Here is a 5,852-nt window from a genome sequence, read left to right on the forward strand (position 1 = left end):
CGGCCCCGCCCCTTTCTCCTTCCCCGGCCAGGAGCACAACCCCTTTTCCTCCTCCTGCGGTCGGAGGCTCGGGCACCCCCGCCCTCTGTCCTCTCAGCCGCCTGCTACCTCCGAGCGGCGTTCGCGCACGCGCACGTCCTCTCGAGTCTTTCTCCGGCGCGCGCGTGCGCGCGCGCGTACGCTGCCGTCTTTGTTGACCTGGGCTCCTGTGCGCGTGTGCAGCGCCCGCCGCTCGGCCGCTTCCCCGCGAAACTACAGTTCCCAGAGTGCAGTTCGGCTTACGTGGGCGATGGACCCCGTCCAGCGTCCCTGAGATCGCCTGAGAGGCAGCCTTTGGTAACCATCCCAGAGCTAGGAGTTGGTTGTAAGGGTTGGGGTTGCTTAGGTCTTATGTCGCAGTATCATCGTTTCGTTATGTTTAGTTCATCATTTTCTAGCAATTATCCTAATTTTTCTGCCACGGATGATTGATCTGAGTTTTATCTCAGAAGCAAAGCGTGTCAATCTGGGAATTATAATCTGAGAGGAAAGCAGTTATAGAGGCAAATTTAGGATCGCCTCAAACGAAAAATGTTAGTTCTAGAGATGAAGTTATTGAAGCAAGAGGTTTAACTAAATTAGTACACGTTGAAATGTGTCACTTGAATTAATTAGTTTGAATAAATCCTTTGGTTTTGCACAGCAACAGTACGTTTACTGAGAAATGCATACTGTGGTTTTTTTTTGGTTTTTTGCTTTTTCCGTAATTCACTCAGGCTCCTTTCGACTACCAACTGATTTCTGCTCCCTGAATTCTAGTGAGTGCAAGCACAGAAACCCTATCATAAAGATGGCCCACAGCAGCGCTAGGCCAATCAGATTCTCCCGGGAACTGGAATCTTGGGTGGAGTCACAGTGAATACAAGGTAGTTAGAACTGAGTGCTGCAAAGAACTGGTGGATCAGTTTGTCCCACTGAGATCACCACAGCTGCTGATTCCTGGACTGATCACTTGATTATGTAACCCATCCAATCAATCCACTGTTCATTCTCTTTCCGTTTCCCTCCTTGTCTCCTTTACTCCGCTTTTCCCCTACAGTTCCCTCTCCCCATGTTTTTCTTTTTCTTTTTACTTGAGTTAGCCATAATTATTTCTTGTTGCCTAACATTAAGTATTCCACACTGACACAAAGTCCTCATTGTTTACAATAGTAGGTTTCTAACCATCAGGACAGCTTCCAAGAACCTCCACATTCTGCCACAACTTGACCTAATGATTCTTCACCAATACTTCCCAGCAAATACCATACTGCAAAAAAGACCTACTCTCTGTTTCCTTCCTACTGCTCCCCTTTTTCTGTTTCTGTGCTTGTACCAGCTCCTCATTCTGAAATACTCTCTTTCAAATTAGATCCAATTCCTGACCTCCCTTCAGAAAACCTGATTTCTCTCTTTAATGCTAATGTCCTTGTGCTTGCCTGAAATCTGTTAAATTTATGTGTAAATAAGTTATATCTAACTTCTGTGTACAATTTAAAGAAAATTCATAAACAGCATCTAGTTTAACAAGAATGAGTATAACCAGTTTCTGGAAGTACTCTGTGAGCCCCTCTCTAATCTGGATCTCTTTTCTCCTTTAGAGAGGAAGCTACTATACTGAAATTTATATTAATCTTTCTTTCTTCGGCCTTTTGTTTTAGTTTTACAATGTATTTATATGTTTCTAAAGAATTATTTTTATTTAATTCCAATTGTTGTTATTATTTTCAATTTGACCAGAGACAGAGAAAGGGAAAGTGAGAAAGCAAGCTACCAGGTCCAGGACTCAAACCACAGTCTGCCATGTGGGAATCCCTTTAACCACAATGCCACCTACCAGCCGCAGTATTTATATATTTCTAAACAAAATGTATAATTTGTCTGGTTTTGACTTTATATTAATGTAATCATTTTGCATACATTAGCTTTTTCTGCTAAATATTAAAGTATTTGAAATTCCTCCTTGCTGACTTACATAGCTTTAGTACATTTATTTTCACTGCTATGTCGTATCCTGTTATATGAATTTACTACCATGTTTTTTACCATTCAACTGTTAATAGATATTTAGTTAGGTGCTTTTATTTTCTTTAAAAAAATATTTTTCCTCTTCATTTCCAGAAGGCCGGTGCACTTACCGGAAAGAGAAAGTACCCTCCTCCCCCCTGGCTTGCTGAAATCCTTTCTCTCCCATTTCTCCATCTCATCAGGATTTGGGGGATGCACACATATGTAATCTCATGTTTTTCAAGCCATGGGTAGCAGTTGTGCTTGGCCGTGTGGGATCTGGCTCCCTATACGCAGAGCTTCACCACTGCACCACGGGGCCAGGCCCAGTCTTTTGTTTTTGTTTTTTTGCCTTTGTCTGTTAAGAATTATTTATTTGGGAGGACCAGCAGGTGGCGTGGTGGTTAAGGCGCTGGACATTCTCACATGGCCAACCATGGTTTGAATCCCAGAGCTGGTGGCTTGCTTTCTCACTTTTCTGTCCCTATGTCTCTCTGGTCAAATTAAAATAAATGAATGAATAAATGAAATTGAATAAAATAATTAAAAAAATGAAGTTCTTATCTCTTTAAAAAAGAAAAAAGGGGAACCAGCAGTTAGTGTAATGGCTATGTTGCTGTACTCCCATGTAGTCGACCGCAGTTCATGTCCCGGACCCGGTGGCTTAAAACTCACGCTGGGCGCGTGTGCGTGCATGCCCAAGATCCCAAGAGGAGAATGGAGGAGAAGGGATTGTGGCGTGGCTATCTCCCCTGGGGGGTGATTTCTCGCTTTCTGTCTCTATGTCTCTCTCTGTCTGTCTGGCAAGCACACGCGCCCTATAGCGAAAATCTCTCAAAAAAAAAGAAAAAGAAAAAAGAATTATTTATTTGGGGCCAGCAAGAGGCATGGTGGTTAAGGATACTGGACTCCCACCTAGCCGATTGTAGCTTGAGTCCTGGACCTGGTGGCTTGCCTTTTTTACTTTCTCTCTCTTTCTCTCTGTTCCTCTCTGGCCAAATTAGAAATAAATAAATAAATAAAGTTAAAATAAGTCTTTTAAAATTATTTATTTAATTTTATTTACTGTTATTATTATTATTATTATTATTATCTAACTTAGTACACGGCATGCGAGCTCACCAGAGAGAAAGAGAGAAAAGGAAAGTGAGAAAGCAAGCTGTCAGGTCTGGGACTTGACATGGTTGGCTATGTGGGTGTTCAGTACCCCAACTACCATGCCACCTGCTGACCCACTGTCTTTTTTCTTTCTTTTTCTTTTCTTTTTTTTTTAGGATTTTGCATTGGACACATACACTTGCAGAGAGAGACAGACAGAGGGAAAGTAAAAAATTACCCCTCAGGGGGAATAGCCATGCTGCAATCCCTTCCCCTCTATTCTACTTTCAGGATTTTGGGGCACACATGCACACATGCCCAAGCCACTGGATCTGGGTCTTAAACCTTTGTCAGCCATGTGGGAGTTCCACCTCTTAGGTATTATGCTAACCCATTTGTTTCTTTTTCTTTCTTTCATTTTTTTTTTCAGAGGTTTTTGCCTTAGGGTGTGTGTGCTTGCTGGAGAGACAGAGATAGTGAGAGGGAAAGTGAAAAATCACCCTCCCCACCAGGGGAATGACCATGCCACAATCCCTTCTCCTTCATTCTTATTCTGGGATCTTGGGCACGCTCACACACGCACACAGTGTGATTTTCAAGCCACCAGCTCCAGGACTCGAACTGTGGTTGACCATGTGGGAGTCCAGTGATGTAACCACCATGCCATCTGCTGGCCCCCCAATTTTATTCTTAAGTAACTGATTCTTTTCTTTTTTTTTCTTTTTTAAAATAATAGATGGGCTCTCGCTATGTCATGATTCTCATGCCTGTGCCTCCCAAGAAACTGGGACTACATTTTTTATCTCTTAATTGCCAGAGAGTAAGTATACTCACCAGAGAGAGAAAAAGACAGAGAGAGAAAGCACCCCTCCAATTGGGCGTGGTCGCACTGCAATTGATTCTCCTCTATTTCCCTCTCATCTGGGGATTTTGTACACAGCCACACATGTACCCAGCATGTTCCTCACGTCTCCAGGGTGGGACTCCAACCATGACTGGTTACGTGAAATCTGCCTCCCACAACCATGAGACTACAGGCCAGCCCTGAAGTAGCTGGGACTACAGGTGTGCCTCAACATATCTGGTTTTTAGGGTAAGCTGAGAATCTAAACCAGTCCTCCCATGTGGCATCAGCCTGCTGAATAGCAGTGTCTACCAGCATGTACTACTGTAGCCGAGCCAATAACTGCCTTTTTTTTTTTTTTTTAGGTTTCTTCTATATGGCACATGCGCTCGCCAGAAAGACAAAGAGAGACAGAGAGACAGAAAGCAAGAAATCCTCCCCCAGGGGGGATGGCCACACCACAATCCTTTCTCCTCCATTCTCCTCTCGGAATCTCGGGCATGCACATACATGCGCCCAGCATGAGTTTAAGCCATCGGGTCTAGGATTCAAACTGCGGTTGACTACATGGGAGTCCAGCGATGTAGCCACTATGCCAACTGCTGGTCCCAGTAACTAGCTTTTTAACTTGGCTAAGATATGAACTGGTAGAGCAGTTAAATGGCTGTGGAGTCAGACTAGTTACATTCAGATTCCTGCTTCATCACTTTCTGTGATCTTGGACTAGAATGACTTGCGCCCACATTTGTTGCATAATTCTAGAGTACAATAGTAGGCAGTGCCTGGAATCAAGTCAGTGCTTGATATCTGTCTAAGAAAAAATGGTTTTCTCTCTACTTATACTATAAAATCTAACTAAAACACCCCACCGGTAAGTTCCTGAGCATTCTTTCCCTTTTTTCCAGGATGACTCTTACCATCTGATCATGCACGCGCACACACGCACTTGGTGTGAGTTTAAGCCACCGGGTCCGGGACTCGAACCACAGTTGACTACATGGAGTCCAGTGACATAGCCATTATGCCAACTGCTGGTCCCTCTTTTTTAAATTTTCTAGAGAGTCCATGCACTTGTGAGAGAGAGAGAGAGAGAGAGAGAGAGAGAGAGAGAGAGAGAGAAAGTGAGAAGGCATCTCCCAACCATGGGTGATGGTTACATTGCAATCTCCTCCATTCCTCCCTTCAGGATTTTGAGCACACATACATGTGCCTGTAGTATTTTTTAAGCTACAGAGACAGGATTCCAACCTCACAGTTGAACATGTGGGATCCAGCTGCCTTAACTTTCACAACACCAGCTATTCCTAATCTATATTCTTGATATATCCTTCCCTTATCACTCCCAGCAGAAATGGTACTATTTCTCAATTTCAATTCTTATAACAATATGGTTGTGTTACTAATATATTGCCCTGTGTAACATTTTATCATTTCCTGATATAGATTATAAACTTACAGAAGGTAGTGGCTCCGCTTTATACATTTTGTCTCACTTTTTGCATCTAGCCTGATGTCTTGTTTATAGTACCCCCTTAATAAATATGAAACACATTTGGTGCTGGGCATGTAGCCTAGTGGTTAAGGGAGCCAAATCTTACATGGCCAACAGCATAGTTCCAGACCCAGATTTGCAGGCTTGAAAAATACTCTGGGTTGGGACTAGCAGTTAGTGTAATGGCTATGTCGCTGGACTCCCACGTAGTCGACCGCAGTTCGAATCCCAGACCCAGTGGCTTAAACTCACACCGGGCGCGTGTGCGTGCGTGCCCAAGATCCCGAGAGGAAAGTGGAGGGGAAGGGATTGCAGCGTGGCTATCCCCCCTGAGGGGTGATTTCTTGCTTTCTGTCTCTCTGTCTCTCTCTGTCTGGCGAGCTGACGTGACCT

The 5,852-nt window shown here is 43.8% G+C and overlaps 1 protein-coding gene across 1 annotated transcript in view; it reads right to left on the reverse strand.

Annotated features, from left to right (window-relative positions):
- SPAST (spastin) overlaps window positions 1-5,852 on the reverse strand; it is a 95,968-nt gene that overhangs the window by 78,168 nt on the left and 11,948 nt on the right. The gene's annotated exons all lie outside the window — the stretch shown is intronic.

Source organism: Tupaia chinensis, unplaced genomic scaffold, assembly GCF_000334495.1.
Source record: "Tupaia chinensis unplaced genomic scaffold, TupChi_1.0 Scaffold146177_1, whole genome shotgun sequence".
In the NCBI taxonomy this organism is placed as follows: domain Eukaryota; kingdom Metazoa; phylum Chordata; class Mammalia; order Scandentia; family Tupaiidae; genus Tupaia; species Tupaia belangeri.